General features: G+C 39.3%; 1 long non-coding RNA gene across 2 annotated transcripts in view; it reads right to left on the bottom strand.

Annotated features, from left to right (window-relative positions):
* Positions 1–1,845: 1,845 nt before the first annotated feature.
* LOC122491759 overlaps positions 1,846–17,773 on the bottom strand; it is a 160,353-nt gene continuing 144,425 nt past the window's right edge. Inside the window, exons 9-10 of one of the 2 annotated variants that reach the window (XR_006299438.1) lie at positions 13,395–13,484; positions 1,846–3,868 (exon numbers count right to left, since the gene is read on the bottom strand). This is a non-coding gene — a long non-coding RNA (uncharacterized LOC122491759). Of the gene's footprint in view, positions 3,869–6,834; positions 7,937–13,394; positions 13,485–17,773 lie in introns of those variants that run through there. The other variant, XR_006299437.1, reaches the window with a different exon arrangement.

A 17,773-nucleotide genomic window follows, 5' to 3' on the forward strand; every position in this document is an offset into this window, starting at 1 on the left:
CTTGATATTAGAGAACATACACAAAAAGCAAGCTGAAAGCATGGAGTCCGAAACAATGAAGTCTTATGTGTACTGCTGGGATGTTCCTTCCAAAAAGGAGGTTAAATTAATACGAGTGGATTGGTACAGAAAATTCTGCAGTCACATTGCTATGAAGTGAAAGCTGACATGGGTTTCTGTGCAAAGAAGGAAAAGAGAAACACCTGCTAATGTGAAACTCATGTACTTATTAATGGGGAAAATGTCAAGGTATGGATATAGTCAAGGATATAAACAATTAGCATTTCAGTTTAAACAGAAAATCATATGTGTAATTATTTGAAAATGTAAATAACTGATATGTGTGTGTGTGTGTGTGTGTGTGCCTATCTTTTGAACTCATTTTCATGTAAGTTGAAGTTATTTGGGAGACATAATTTCCCTATGACATATACTCATCTCGCAAACTATCTTTTTTTATATATTTTTAAATGCTTATTTATTTTTGAGAGAGAGACAGAGTGCAAGTGGGGGAAAGGTAGAGAGAGGGAGAGGGAGAGAGAGAGAGAGAGAGAGAGAGAGAGAGAGAGAAAGAGAGAGAAAGAGTCAGACAGAATCTGAAGAGGCTCCAAGCTCCGAGCTGTCAGCACAGAGCCCAACATGGGGTTCGAACTCACAAACTGAGATCATGACCTGAGCTGAAGTCGTCTGCTTAACCAACTGAGCCACCCAGGCGCCCCTCATTTTGCAGACTATCTTAATGGTGGTTTCGTGTTTGATAGAACCATCCTCATATTGGTCCTTCTTTGTACACAGAATACAAAAATCACATGACTGTTAGCCTTCAAGTTAATTATCCTTTGAAATTGGGACACCGAACTTGATGAAATTTACCTACTAATGAGTATGCCATCTGTTGAAAGACAGTGTATGTATAACCTCTTAGCCTCGAAACTCATTAAATTTATATCAAGAGTAGAGTATGCATTTACAAAAGTGCCCATAACGTTTTCCCCAAGAATAAGTTATTTACTGGCAATTCCACTTCCTGTTAGAATTCTGTAGCTATGTGAAAGATTGACTTCTGGAATCAGGGACATCCTTTGCTCAAATGTTCACTAAATTTAACAAGGGAACACATGCATAGGACATAATGATTTCATTTGGCTTGAGTGAAATTTGGTTTCTTCTCCCTCATTTCATAAAGTTCCATTTTGACCATTAATTGGCGTTCGCCCCATCCTTTACAATTATTTCTCCCAGGAAACTTTGTTTTTCTGGCAAGGGATATTTAGATATTTCCCATTGGGAGATGACTATTTTTTTTTTTCCCATTTTTGCACTATTCCCTCTCGTTGAAGGAGACTTATTGGATGAAGCTGGGCTATGAACACAGACTTCTGATTTAAGTACTAAAGGCTACTGTATACTATGATGACATAAACAACATTTGGTAGTTTCATTAGAAACTTGGAACAAGCAAGGTAGTGACTGCATCCTGAGACACTTAGCTCCCAAAAAATGAAAAGCATGAATGTGTTTTTCAGCCTTTTCTTAGTGTTTGACCAGGTTATTCACACGTACGCTGTCACACAGTTTTGTTTTATTCTTAAAAAGAGATGCTGGGGCGCCTGGGTGGCTCAGTCAGTTAAGCGTCCGACTTCGGCTCAGGTCACGATCTCGCGGTCCGGGAGTTCGAGCCCCGCGTCGGGCTCTGTGCTCACTGCTCAGAGCCTGGAGCCTGCTTCAGATTCTGTGTCTCCCTCTCTCTCTGACCCTCCCCCGTTCATGCTCTGTCTCTCTCTGTCTCAAAAATAAATAAACGTTAAAAAAATTTAAAAAAAAAGATGCTAAAATTTGGTCTGTCTGAATTTTTATTGCTATGAGCAAGAGCGTTAAAAGCAAGCTCCTACTAATGTTTTGATATCTTCCTCCTGGCACAGGTGGGCTATTCTATGGCTCATGCTTCTCAAAGCATTCTATACCAAGGGTGTTTTTATGAAAACTGTCAAAAGAACTGCCCATGGTTTTAGAGGAGCCCAATGCCTTAAATGCTCTCAGAGAATATTATAAATAGTGGGTATCACAGTTTGGAGAAATAAAAGATTTCCAGGGTATGGGGTTACTTTGTAATTTCTCTTTGGTCATAAAATACACAGCATGATAAATTGATATCTATCGAGCAGCTGGTTTGTTTTTTCCCACATGCTATCCACAGACTGAGACCAACCTGCCCATTATAAACCATGGACAAGTGGTGAGATCCTACTACAATTTGTCTGCTTCCTCTGACCTCTGCTGAGAGAAAATTTGGATTCTCCACTCCAAACTCGAGAACATGAAAGCCCAGTTGTTTTTGGCCGCTGAAACTTTTGCTTTTGGGCCAGCTGCACCTTTTATGGATATTTTCTTGAACCCTTTTTCGTAGTTCTGTAATTATAGTGGATGTTGCCAAGGAAACTTTGCAGCAACTCCCAACCACGTGTTGCCTGGCGCTAAGCCAATCTGACTAGTCAGGGAGCGAGCGGCATCCCGACTCAGCCTTGATTTTACAAGGTGGAGGTCCCCTCCTTCAACCCAAGGTAGCTTGCCCTCCGACATGGAAGTGCTATCAGCCCTATGTAACACTTTATTTTGTTAATATAAAACATTCTTGATATCAAGAAGAAATACTTCCTGAGAAATGTGACAGATTAAAAGTGAGGAAATAACTTTCTTCAGTTACCAGGGTGCTTGAAATCTGCCATAACCGAACTAGAATTGAAATTTTACTAATTTTATATTTTAATTCCTCAGTTTGAGTTTGTATAACCACAGTGGTTATGGGTTCCAAACAAAATGCTAACTGAAACCATTTTCATACAGGCTTAACTTGTGTTTGTAGCTGATAATATTTAAAATCAGGACAACGGTGAGAAGTGACATTCAAAAGGTACATTCTATGGCTTGTAGAAAATTAAAATCAATAGCTTGACCATAAATCTATGTTTTATAGGTGGCATTTGAGGGGGAGAATCCAAAAATTGTCCATATGTTTGCAGAATTAAGAAAGGAAAGTGGAAGGAATCTGCTACGGGAGCAACTAGGGAGAGAAGAGAAGCAGTGGCCAAGTTGGGGGAAAAAATGAAACTGAGGCCAAATCATTTTACTTTTAAACCTATAAAAAGTACATTATAAATAATTACAAGCTTAAAAATTAAGTAGCTGACTGAACATTTTAACATGCTCCTTGGGACATTTTATCGTGCGTTCCCCTAGAACCATTTTAGATGTTAAAATGCCCTAACAAATCAATATAAGGTGTTTGGTCTAGGGACCATCCTGTTTTTACTACACAGCAGTGAGCCAACTGGCATTTTGTCCTTCAAGCAAGTTACGATTTTCATTCCAGAATAACAATTTGTTTAATTTGATTGTTCCTAAGCAGATCCCGGAGCTAACTTACTTTACAAATCACTTTAAATATGTTCCCATCTGCTGTCTATTGATTGATAACAGCCAGTTCCTATTATCTTCATTCTTTCTTTCTCTCTTTTTTTTTTTTTTGGGGGGGGGGACATTTGGAACCCAAAAGGCAACCTAGGAGAATGGGTTGCACAAGAAAGTGCATGATTTCAACCACTTCAATAAACATTCTCACAGGACTTGCTATAAATGAGAAGCTTGAATTAACATTTGCCCTTTGGCATTCTGACTGATGACCCACCCTATTGGTGTCTCTTGGACAAATTACAACAAAAGTGCAAAACACACTTACTGAGATGACAGCGGTTTCCATGGTAGCCAGGAAGACAGGTATATCTCCCTGCGACTGGGTGACACTTTTCATTCTCAGCTGAACACTGACATACCTGTTTACAGTCCTTCCCATATGTGCCTGGTGGACAAACTGAGGGAAAGAGGAAATGTAAACCCAATGAATTAAATTTGTCTGTGTAAATATAGCTCTAAAAGTGAAAGCAGGGAAAAATTTATTAAATAAGACCATTGCCTACAGAAGTGCGCTGCCCTTTGGGATTTAGGTTTCATTAAATTTACTTGGGGATTACTTCACTGTTTGATTTTGTTTTGTTCAGTCAATTTGTGACCGACTGTCAAGGGCCAGCTGCAATTTTCTTGTCACTGAAGAAAATCATAGGGTGATGTCAGGTAAAATCAACTAAAATAATAGTATAATTCATGAGGGACCACATATCTGGATAAAGATATTTTTTCTGGTGCAGCCGGTTTAAATTCTCAAGGTTGTTTCTCTCTGCACATTAGCATGTACTGTATTTGTGTCACTTGTCAGCTACTCTGCTGGATTGTGCTGTTTTCTTTTTAAGGCCGAGCAGCAAAAGCTTTCCCTCCAACTTCTAAATAATATCATGCCATTTTGTTAAGAAAATAAAAAAGGTTTCTGGGTATTTTTCAGCTTATAAAATGGAGTCAAATAGACGCTTTAAGTTTCATGGTTGTGTCTAATGACAATTTAAACAAATTCAGTTAAAAAAAAAAGTCAAACAATTTGTTTATAATATGTCCTGTGAACCTAAAATTGAATAATAATTTCTGGATACACCTTTTAAAAATGTATTGATTTATTCTGAGAGAGACAGAGAGAGAGGGAAGGAGAGAGAGAGAGAGAGAGAGAGAGAGAGAGAGAGAGAGAGAATCCCAAGCAGGTTCCTCACTGTCAGCACAGAGCCCGATGTGGGGCGTGAACTCAGGAACTGTGAGATCATGACCTGAGCTGAAACCAAGAGTTGGACGCTTAACCAACTAAGCCACCCAGGCGTCCCCCTGGATCAACCTTTTTATTTATCATCTAAAAGATGTGGCATCATGAAAGAATGAACCTGTTTTAATAGAGTCTTCTCACATTGGAGACATTATTGACTATTTTGTTCATGCTGTCCCTGTTTTTTGTTGGCTGTCCTGTGCCTACGGTGTCACTTGTTTTCTTAGCACACACTATCTTTAAGAATATTTCATCTTCCATTTCTTTAAGTAAAAATGACAGCAATAGTAGAAATACTAACTTTAAAGGCCTTTGGTTGCTTGCTTAGTATTAAAAATAAAGACTGATGGTGGCTAAATAAAGCCTGGGTGGCTCAGTTGGTTAAGTCTCTGACTCTTATTTTGGGTCAGGTCAGTTCGTGGTTCGTTGGCAGTTTGCAGGTTCGAGTTCCACATAGGGCTCTGCGCTGACAGCACGGAGCCTGCGTGGTATTATCTCTCCGTCTCTCCCTCTCTCAAACTAAATCAATAAACATTAAAAAAAAAAAAGACTAATGAAACACAGGCTAATTAATCAAAAAAGAGGATTTTCCCCCTCCCTTTCTTAACTGGGATGTATACAAACAAGAGAGGTGGAATCTGATTCAGCATCCGAATAGCTATTTAAGCAGTTTGTTGTTGCTCTGTTGTTGTTCTTTTATCTAAGAATCACTGATCAAACACACACCAATAAAGCATTTACCTGGTATGCCAGAAAGCACATCTGGCTTTACTGCCTGAAAAGTTTACTAACTTTGCTTGTTAATAAGTGGCCAAGCAAGACGAACTGATCACGGCATTTCAGACATGGCTGAGAGTGTGGATGTTTATACTCTCACTTCCTTCACCCTGTTCGTCAGTACACACGTGAGGGCGTCACTTACATTCCACCGTGATGTGATGAAAGGAACTCCCTAATGGAAGTTTTCGAATGTGTAAAGGCTAACAAATCATCAGAAAAATCAAAATATGTTTCATTGGAGGCTTCTAATCATTTGAGAACCAAGAGATGCAGTGATTACAAAATCTTCCCATCGCTGAGAAGACCTGTTTTGCCACAGGGTCACGTGAGCATAAAGCTTGGTCTCCCCGCGCAAAACCCTACGCTCTGTGGAGACTGATAATACCTTGAAGTCCAAGTGGCTGTGCTGAACACAACAGGATTTGTGTGGTAAGTTCTAGTACCCCAATGTATTTAGCCATTTTCCATCTTGAGGTTTGGGGCCTACTGGCCTAGGGTTCTGAGGAAAGTGACATTCAGACTGGTCTGCTCTGAGAAAGAGCCATTAGGAATATTGTGCTGATCTGCAAGCATCCATCAAAGGTTGGGTGGTCTAGAGGAAATGGCATGAACTTTGAGTCAGGTAGGCCCAGCACTGCCAGTGACCTTATCTGTGGCTTTAAACAAGTTGTTAAAACTCAAAGAAGCTTGATTCCCTCTTTTATATGATGGGGTCAACAAAACCTACCTCACAGGATGTTATGAGTAGTAGTCTAGTGGACATAGTAACACATGGGAATCTCATAGCGCTTCAGTAAAACTTGTTTGATTTCCATTGAAAACCTTATACTTAAAATCAGGTTCAACTGTTCAACAGAAGTGCTGTATTTGGGCAAACACTGGATAGATACATTCAGAATAATTATGAAAAAGTTACCTACTATTTAAAAATCATCTTTACTTGTATCTTTCAGGAAAAATTATTTCTAAAAGGAAAAAAAATAAAAAAATTAGAATTGCATGACATAAACTTTCTGAAACACACATACGTAAAATTTATCCATAGTCTCACTATTTGTTCAACGTTTTGAGGGTTCATGAAACCATTCACAAATGTGAATCACTTCTCTACCTGAAGAGCTCAGACACATCCTTAACTTTGATTCTTGAACTTCAGAGGAATCAAAATTGCAGAAGATATAAATTATCTACTCATGAGAAACTGACCTCCTAAAGTTCTTAAAGTCAGTTGCAAATGGACGTTTAAATGTCACTGAAGGAATTTACAATTTGTATTGCAAAGCAATAAAATGAAGATGGAAATAAAAGCAAGAAAAAGGATCCTGAATGTTACCCAAAAGATTTTTTTTTAAAAAAAATATTGCATTTCTTAGATTACACATGCATAGTGAAAAATATCTATCAGTTGTCACCTGGTGAAAGAATGACTTTGACTAAGACTTCAGAGGAAATCAAAGTTCATGTAAAGCCTGCCTCATACCCTCTGAAAGAGAATGTGGCGTGTTCGTTTATTGCCTTGTGATACCAGATGGACTGGATTATGGGGCATGCTTTTCACCCATCTTACAAGACAGGCAGAATTCTGGAATATTCTCATTCAGCAAGAAATATTTTCTGGATATCTGCTATGTGTCAGGTTCACAACAGTGAGCAAAACTAAACATGATCCTTGTACCCAACAAGCTTGCAATAGTGGGGAGATAAATACAATAAAATAACCATCCAAATAAACATATGATTCAAAAATATTATATGAGCTCAGGGTGCTATGAGAAAGCATAACATCAGGGACTCCACTTTGACTGACAGGCATGGGGGGGGGGGTGGATAGTGTTTACTTCCAGATATTCTCTTTGAAGAGATCACTAACTGAGACCTGAAACCCTACAGAATATATGTAGTGGGAGAGGGAAGGGGAATGAAGAAAGACTATGGAGGAGAAAAATTTCCAGAGGGAAAGTCCTAGGTACATATGAGTTACTGATACTATTCCTAAATATGATGTTGGCAATGGTATGCATATATGTTAGACATGCGTGTACGTTAGACAATATTAGGCTATGTTATTTTAAGCAATTCTGTATCAGCTCCTTATGGCTGCTGTAACAAATTATCACAAGTTAAGTGGTTCAAAACAATATAAATTTATCATCTCACAGTTCTGGAGGTCAGAAGTCTAAAATCAAGGTGATGACAGGGCTGTGTTCCTTCGGGAGACTTGGGGGGGGGAATCTATTTCCTTTTCCGGCTTCTAGGAGCCACCTCCATTCCTTGTGGCCTCTTTCTCCATCTTCCTAGCCAGCAACTTAGCTTCTTCTTCTTTTTCCTCTGATTTTCTGCCTCCTTCTTAAGAGAACCTTTGTGATTACATTGAACACACCCGCGTAATCCATCTCAAAATCCTTAATCATGTCTTCAAAGTCCAATTTGCGATGTAAGATAACATATTCGCAGATTCTAGGAATTAGAACATGGACATTTAAAAAAAATTTTTTTTAATGTTTATTTTTGAAAGAGAGAGAGAGAGAGAGAGAGAGAGAGAGAGAGCATGAGTGGGAAAGTGGCAGAGGGACAGAGAGAGGGAGAGACAGAATCTGAAACAGGATCCAGGTTCTGAGCTGTCAGCACAGAGCCTGACACAGGGCTTGAACTTGGGAACAGTGACATCATGACCTGAGCTGAAGTCGGATGCTGAACCGACTGAGTCACCCAGGCACCCTGAACATGGACATCTTTGAGGGGTCATTATTCAACCTACCACAATCTCTATATTTCCAAATATTTTAGGTATCTTCTGACTTATTCCTTAGAGACCATGGTATCACAGAAGGTCATGTTTTTAACAATAGCCTAATGCACAACTCTTTATAGAAATTAAATTATCATATTTTAAAAGCAATGTACCATTTATATGGGAAAACTATCACCAATTATTAAATATATATATGTATATATGTGTGTGTGTGTGTGTATATATATATATATATATATATAATCACAGTCTCTCCACTGTGACAGTTACAAACTCCAAGGCCATCTATGCCAGCACAGCGCTCCTGATAAGCTAAATAAGCACAAGCAGAAAAGTGTTTTATATCGTCGAAACAAGTATCCACCATCCCACTAGTTGAAAAAGAAAGAAAAGCCGATAGCTCTTAGGATGGGGAAAAAGGTATATTCAAATTTCATCTAATACTTCGTTTCTCAAAAATTGGGATTGACCTTCGATGGCTTCTGACAGCATATTTTGCTCAGGTCTTTTATCACATACAGCTTTTAATACAATGTCACATTGAAAGTGACTTGGGATTTTTTGAAGATCAGGACCCAGAAGTAATCTTGGGTGCCAGAGACATCTACAGGGAAACAGAAAGCAGAGACTTCTCAAGGGCTAAAACTCAGAGAAATGAGGGACTAACTATAGAATACAGAAGTTTCTAGACCATGAACTGCTTGCTTTTCTTGTGCTTTGTATAAGAACATTATTTCTCTGCTTAAAAATAAGCCACTTTAGGGGTCTCCCCCACTCATCTAAGAACAGTATTTGTTTTTATGCTTTTACATATAAACGCTCCTTTAAGCAGATGCTATTATGCCCATAATAAGATAAATAGACATAAGATCATTTTGCCAAATGACATGGCTAATAAGTGGCAAAACCATGGTGTCCTTAGGATGAGTTCTAAGGTATTTCCTACTCTCTCAGAGCTTCTTCTTAGGAGGTGAAGGCCCTGAGGGAAGGAAAGGGTGGGGGGGTGTGGAAATTACAGAGGGGGTGAGGCAAACCGTAAGAGACTTTGGATACTGAGAGCAAACTGAGGGTTGATGGGGGGGATGGGGTAGAGGAGAAAGTGGGTGATGGGCATTGAGGAGGGCGCTTGTTGGGATGAGCACTGGGTGTTGTAAGGAAACCAATTTGTCAATAAATTATATTAAAAAAAAGAGAGAGAGAGAGAGGGACCTCAGTACTACACAACACCGAAGAGGTTGCAAAGCTGCTCAACAGGCAAAGCTGTGGTTTAACTTACTAGGTAGGAAAATCAGCCTGGAAAATTTTATGTTGCAAATTTCTTGTTTATCTTATTTACTACTTAGCCATCCAGAACACTGGATGAACTGGTCAAACCAGTCAGAAGTATTTTAGTTCTTCCTAGCTGAAATTATTCTGGGCAATCAAATGACCACAAAACTCTCTGGGGTGATTTTTATGTAGATTTAAGCTGATTCCCATATTAAAGCTACACTCTACTGTTTGAATTAACCAGGAATATACTCAAGAATAAGAATGAATCAAGAGTGACTATTTTTTAGTTAGGTGGAATTTATATTACTTTGATCATGAAGATGTAAGCTGAATATAAGATTCTGGAAGGGGAAAAATCATATTTTTGATTTGTTGTATTCCCAAACACTTGATTGATTTTTATTAAAAATTGAGTAGTCAGCTTTGCTAAGATTCTAGTTGAGCAAAGTCAATTACAGAGACAAGTTGGTTAACTCTGACCACCTCATAAACACTACACCTCACATAATTTTACTACACGGTAAACTTTCTAATAGTACTTTTTGCTTCTAAGAAATAACAACTTCTTGGGGCGACTGAGTGGCTCAGTTGGTTAAGCATCCAATTCGGCTCAGGTCAGGATCTCACAGTTCGTGGGTTCGAGCCCCATGCCGGGCTGTGTGCTGACCCCTCAGAGCCTGGAGCCTGCTTCAGATTCTGTGTCTCCCTCTCTCTCTGCCCCTCCCCGGGTTGTGCTCTGTCTCTTTCTCAAAAATAAATAAACATTAAAAAACCTTTTTTTTTTTTGAAAAGAAATAAGAACTTCTTCAAGGTGACTTTTGAAAGGTGATTCCTATCTTTACTTTTCCCACTAAATTTAAAGATAAATGAGATATCAACTAGAGAATTTAATGAGTTTGTCTTCATTTCATTATCCCATCTACGACCTTATATAAGTATTTTCTGTGAACAATGTATCTGGCTGGCAAACAGTTTATGAGGTGGCATATAGAATTCAAGCATACATATAAGCAAATGCAATGAACTGACTTTTTGTTTGGAAGTTCATGACTGCCTTAGCATTTGGCATGATGCAGAGTAACTTCTTGTGGGAAGACCCTGCCTAGCCTGGCAAATAGATACGTTGTGGAGTCACAAGATCACAGTCTCTCCACCGTGACAGTTACAAACGCCAAGGTCATCAATGCCAGCACAGTGTCCCCGACAAGTTACATAAGCATAAGCAGAAAAGTGTTTTATATCATCGAAACAAATATCCACCATCCCGCTGGTTGAAAAAGAAAGAACAGCCGATGGCTCTCATGATGGGGAAAGAAGTGTCTTCAAATTTCATCTAATACTTCATTTCTCACAAATTGGGACTGACCTTCAATGGCTTATGACAGCATATTTTGCTCAGGTCTTTATCAAAGGCCTGGTGATAGATCAGCTGTCATGTACCCGTTCCTCAGGATGTCTTTGTATTAAACTAATGGTCCAGCAGAGCAGCCAGTCTGACAGGCAGGTTATTTATTTGCAATCCGGTAAAAGAACTGACAACTTCATTGTTTTAATTGTTCATTTTTCATGGGCTGATGCATTAGCTCACCCGAATCTTTGTGCCTTAGTCAGAGAATAAACATATGGGAGTAAGGGCATCAGAATGACTGGGTCCATCTTAAAGTTCAAGAAGCCAGGGAGAGTCTTGGTGATGGCTGTGATTACCAGGGTCCCACAAGCATTTGGGGATTTTTTTTTTTTTTTTGGTCTTATCTCTGTCCTGCATCTCTTTCCTCTCTTTCAGGAAGACCTATGATGTCAGCTACTGATCTGATTGTTTCTTGAAACAATGTTCCTTGTTCTCACAGACTTGTGAGAGGAGAAAGACTGGAGTGGGCCTAGAGTCTCCTGTCTCAGACTGGGGACTGCCAGACAGAGGGCCTCAGACTTCAGCTTATCAAGATATTGAGAGGAGACACAGCTCAGGTCAGAGGCTCTCAGAATCACCAGGAAGGTTTCTGCTAAATAAACACAGACTGGCCTCATTCTGTGAGGTTTGATTCTAGTTCAGTGACTGTTTGGTGAGGACTAGGTACGTATATTTCTAAAATTCTAGGATCCTGGCAAAGAGCCATTGAAGGAGAATTTAGAGCCACACCCTCAATTTACAGATAAGGTATCTAATACATTGAATCATTTGCCCAAGGTCATAGCTGTTTGGCGGCAGGACTAAAACCAGAACTGAGAGGTCCCGACCCTCAGATCAATGCTCTTTTCATTTTCTACATCACATATCATTCCCCAGGAGCTATTTGCGAGACACTTGGAGGAAGTACCAATAGCTTCTGCACATGCTAATGTGTCAGGGCACAATATGGAGGTGATCATTTTTACTGAAGGCTCATCTCAAATGCTGGTCTTCAGAGAGCAGAGGACATTTCCAGAGCCCAATTACAAGCATGAAGGGGATTCCTATTAAGGTACTTGGTCCCAAATTATATTATTACTTTACTATTTTTCCTTCACACTAAATTGAGAGTGCCTCTAGGGCAGAGGCAATGTTTTATTATTTTCAATGTGCCTCACATCTCACATAAACCAAGAACCTAGAAGGTACTCAATAAATCCTTGATGAATAAAAGAAAGAAGGAGGAAAGGAAGGAAGGAAGGAAGGAAAGAAGGAAGGAAGGAAGGAGGGAAAGCTTCTCTAGCCCAATATATGTAACTGTGTAAAAGGCTGAGCCTACCCAAAAGGAGAACACTGGATCCCCATGTGGCATGTTTATATATTCATTGGCTTATTAAAAAAAAGATTCAACATTTACAATTATTTACAGGGCCCTGTGCTTGGTAATGATGATATAAAATTAAATAAGACTAGTATCTATTTTCAAGAACCCAACAGACTAATTTAGGAAGATGTGAAAAATTGATACAGAATAATATGGCAAGTGCTCCAAACATGTTTAAAAAAAGCCTAAAGCATCTGAAAGAAAATAGCTTAACCCTATCATGAGGGACTCAGTGTGTCCTCAGAGAGGTGGCGTTAGAATTGGGCCTAAAAGAATGAATAGAAATTTCTTAGAAGAGAATGAATGAATAAAGTTTTTTATTAAAAGTGATTGGTACCTTTGCTTCATGGCTAGAGGGCAGGGTTTAGAAACAAGTATGATGTCAAAGATTTGTGTTGGCCCTCAAAAGTGTTTTTTTAATATCACATTGAAGGTTTAATCTGGTGCTCATAGATGACCACAGAAACATTATGATTAGACTGTTGACAGTGTGCATATTGGATTAGAGAATGGGAGCCCAATTGGGGGCCATTGAAGGCATCCTGAGAGACAAGAATATGAATTAGAGGGGTGCCTGGGTGGCACAGTTGTTTGAATGGCTGACCTCGGCTCACGACATGATCTCACGGTTCATGGGTTTGTGGGTTTGAGCCCCATATCAGGCTTTGCACTGACATTGCAGAGCCTGCTTTGGACTCTCTGTCTCCCTCTCTTGCCCTGCCCCTCCCACCTTTCTCGTGCTCTCTCTCTCTCAAAAATAAATAAAATTAAAACAAAAAAAAAAGAATCTGAATTAGAGATCTGAAAAAAGAATGGAGATGAGGGGGGAAAATATTTTATTTATTTATTTATTTATTTGAGGAGGAGAGTACTGGATGACAGATTGTTTAAGAGGCCAGAGAGAAGGCTCTGTTTGTAAACATTTCTTTTATTGTTTGTTGTTTGTTTGTTTTTGCCATATGGGGTCTCTCTTCCAGAATGGCCTAATATTCTCACATTCCAATTACAAATGGGTTAAAAAATATGAAGACATTGACTTGAGAAGGCCACAGCAGATAAGCAAATCTGCATCAGCATGCAGCCGTTCTTACACCTTTGATAACAGGCCTTTTCAGCTTACCTTGGCAATCACAGTACTGGCTGGAGAGGGCAGGCTGCCAGGGCAGTGGCATTGCAAGAGCTGTAGACTGGATACACCAGGGGCTCCAGACTGGAAAGCAGCATGAGCATGTGGATCAGAAGAGAGAGATGATCGTAAGACAATGGGACTGGGATAGGTCCTGGAAGCAAGTTCCACCCGGTTCTTTTAGGCTTGCTTTCTGAGTATATGCTCATATGGAGCACACTCCCTAAGGAAACATTCAGAGTATTTCAGTTTGAAGTCAAAGTGATGATGTTCCTTGTTGGAATGGACACCTTATATACCACTGGCAACATGGTATCCCACTAGGACATTGATGGTGGTTGCCACCCTTTCATGGAACTTGGTGGTTGCCCTCTACCCGATGTGTGGATCATATTAATTAAGAGCTAGCAACAACATTTCGTCTTCATCAGTGCTCCAGATAAAAGCCAAACAATAAATCACAATTCTAGAACTTCAACGTTTCAATTCAATGCTGGTGGATTATGTTAAGACCCACAGAAGAAATAAATCAATTCCAAAAACCAAGAGTTAATTTTTTCATGCCTGGTTTTCAATGTTCTCATGTGTTTTCTTCGGCTACTAAAAGGTGAAAATAAATAGCACAGTTACAATTGTGGATTGTTGTTCGGAGACTCTAACCTCCAGTGGATGTTCGGAATGCAGAAACTCAAGCTGAAAAAGAGAAAGAAGTTTGTAGAAATAGGAGAAGGTGAGAATCACCAGATAGCAAGTATGAGAAATGAGTGTCGTGGAGGCCTGAGGAAAGGGTCATGTTTAAAGAGCTGACATTTTCCGAGTACCTAAAATGTGCCAGACCTGCTCTACGCCCTCCACCTGTATCATCTCCTTTAATGACCGAAACAATGTGAGGAAACAACTATTGTTATTTTCATTTTGTCGAGAAAACTAAGGAAGCTAAGGTGAAGTCATTTACCCAAAGCTTGCACAGCCCGAGTCAGCATTGATAATTCAGTATCATTCTCTTAAACATGACATTATTCTTCTTCCCAGGAGTTACTGCATTAACAGGGTAATATGAACATGTACGACCAGTTTATGGGTTCTTACAGAAGGTCCTACAGAAGGACCTCATTTCACAGAATCAGGATAGTATAGTGAGAAAAATCTGGACTGAGCACTGGGAGTTACCAATTCCTACCCACGTGGCTCTGAGAAAGTCACCTCGTCTCTGAAGTTCATATTGTATTTTGTCACTTCCATAGCTCTATTTAGTTTTAAATTTCAAGTAATTATTATTATTAAAGTGGTCAGTAAAACATCTCAAATGATGGAAATCTAGTACATTCTATTTTAGCATGCAGGTATATAAACTGGCTATGCTATATTCAAAACCACAGTAACTTATAAGAAAGATCAGATCCTATAATTTTCTGTTCCTCTATGAAACAATTAGATATTAAGTTTGAGATGCGATGTCACCAATCATGACTCTTCTCAAGATCCGTGGTATGCATGTCCAATTTACGGAGTTAGTGGATTGTAACAATTATACATGATGTAAGTATTTCCCTTTGTAACGGTAAGGAAAGGTGTTAGTATTAGCCACTTAGAACTCACAGTGGAGGGGCGCCTGGGTGGCGCAGTCGGTTGAGCGTCCGACTTCAGCCAGGTCACGATCTCGCGGTCCGGGAGTTCGAGCCCCGCGTCAGGCTCTGGGCTGATGGCTCGGAGCCTGGAGCCTGTTTCCGATTCTGTGTCTCCCTCTCTCTCTGCCCCTCCCCCGTTCATGCTCTGTCTCTCTCTGTCCCAAAAATAAATAAAAACGTTGAAAAAAAAAATTAAAAAAAAAAAAAAAGAACTCACAGTGGACGATGAGCGCTATGGTGATTGGACAAAGAGGGGGCACTGACATAGTAAGCAGGAAACCCTGGAATCCAAAATACTTGAGTGTTCATGCTTCCACTCACGTGTGTTAATACCCCCTTAAGTGCATATACAAGAGAAAGTTTGTAGAATCCAGGGGCAGCATAATTAATAGTAATTATTTCCTTTTTTTTTTTTTTTTTCAGATTTGCTACCAGAAGAGAGACAATTCCTTTTTGACTATTATCTTAGAGGGTTAATTTTGGGAATCCGTGTAAAATGAATCCCCAGTGAAAATTCTCTCCATGTCATAATTAAGGCCAATGAACAAAAACAAATGATACTCAAATATAGTAATGAAGCTTCTGCATCAGTGATCAGCTCAAACCCTGACCTGACAAACAGACGTCTACGTGGCTTTCCCGAATATTAGTCCCCTTTTATCACTATAGAAAAAATAAAGCTTCAAAAACAGAAACATAAGGGAAGCAGTTAATGCTACTTTGGATGATAAAATAAAATGAAATAACTGTAGTAGAGTAACTACATTCTTGTCAGTTCAAATCATAAAATCATTGCTTTTAGGTCGTGGCTCGTGAAAACAAATTCCTTTTCTTAACACCAGTATTTTTATAGACAGATACCAATACTCACTCATAAATTTCTACTAACATTTTCATGCACCCAATTTGCAGTATTAATTCAATGCTTACTATGTGTCAGCCACTTAGCTTACTTAGAAAAAACTCAAAGTTGGGGCGCCTGGGTGGCGCAGTCGGTTGAGCGTCCGACTTCAGCCAGGTCACGATCTCGCGGTCCGTGAGTTCGAGCCCCGCGTCAGGCTCTGGGCTGATGGCTCAGAGCCTGGAGCCTGTTTCCGATTCTGTGTCTCCCTCTCTCTCTGCCCCTCCCCCGTTCATGCTCTGTCTCTCTCTGTCCCAAAAATAAATAAAAACGTTAAAAAAAAAAATAAATAAATAAATAAAAAAAGAAAAAACTCAAAGTTGATCAGATCTCAGAGTTTTCTTTATTTCAAAGTCATCATTTTGTCTGAATTCCTGATGAATAAGAACAACAAGACGTTTGAAGAAAATTGGCCCCTAACTTTTGTGAATTTTCATCTCAACTTCAACTATGTTAACTGCCAACTCTCCAAAACAAACTCCAATTCAATTAGTAATAAAATATTGCAACTCTCTGTGAAGCTCTTTCTCTTCCTAATGGCAGTTTATTTGATCCAAAGTAAAGGACTGAAATGAACTACTTCCTTGTATCACTCTGTCCTTACATATTGTCCTGAATAAGCCACATTCCTTCTTAATAATTTGAAAGCATTTTCATTCGTGCCCTGGGAATGACTAGAAGAGCTTTTAATATTATTAAGTCTAGATCAAATCAATCCAGTCTAAATAGGGCATGGGACTAATGCTTCTTTAACCACTCCTCCTTCTGACCAATTATTCACAACTATATTGGTGGCCTTGTTAGAAAATCCTTGACATCTATGACCAGAGGTTCCAGGCACAGGCCACTTTCATACATTTTCCTGACAACCTTTGAACCGAGCTGCCAAGTGAAAGCTTACCATAGTCTTAAAATCCAAATGGTGATTCATTGTTTGCAAACAGAGAGACAGATTACCATTGTTAACTTGACCTTAGCCTCTAACTCCAAGTCAAAACTGTTTGAAAACGTGGGCATCTTAACTAGAGCAAGACATAAATCAAATTACCCTCAACACCACAAAGAAATAAATGGTTGGCATCTTAGGAACTGTAAAGTGCCGTGGGTTTTCCTTGGAAGGTGAAGTCGGGACCGATGACAAAATACCCCATTACTTAATTGAGTTTAATAAAATATGGAGGAACAAACTTTGCCATGGTTTCAAGTAGTTTGATGGATAAGTAGGGTAATTCTGAGAGCTTGCTAACTGCACGGTTCCTGGGAATGAAGTTTTTCTAAGGTTATGATTGAGACCACAAACAGGGACTATCCAGTAACATGGATAATGTTGTCTTAATTTCCTTGCGGCAGCCAAATCAAATTAATGGATGATATGGTTTTAATGGGTTTACTTGTAGGATTTAGTGCAAGGCAGGAGTAGAGAGAGGGAGTGAAAAGGCTGCCACAGGGAGACAAGGGGGAAAGAATTTGTTCCCGAAAAGACAATTTTGGTAAGCGAAGGAGGTGTAGTGAGGTGAGGCAAGAGCTAAGGCCAGGCCAAACATGACCATCAAGTAAGAATTTTATGAGCATGGTAAATCTCATCATGTCACAAGTCAGACTGCAATTTTATTAAATGTTGATTGAACTGAGTTGAGGCAGTGTGTGTCCACAACTGAGGAAAAGGAAGACTTGGAAGTTCAAATAATAACAGATCATTATTGTTTTTGGTATATGACACTAACTCTGCTTTTTCCAGTGAGTTTTAACTAGAAACTAGAGGTCACAAATAACATGAATATATAATTTTTAATGCTTATAGTACCCAGTTTTTAAAGCCAAGCTAAATTAAAACTAAATGTTGA

This window comes from Prionailurus bengalensis, chromosome C2 (genome assembly GCF_016509475.1).
Source record: "Prionailurus bengalensis isolate Pbe53 chromosome C2, Fcat_Pben_1.1_paternal_pri, whole genome shotgun sequence".
Classification (NCBI taxonomy): Eukaryota; Metazoa; Chordata; class Mammalia; order Carnivora; family Felidae; genus Prionailurus; species Prionailurus bengalensis.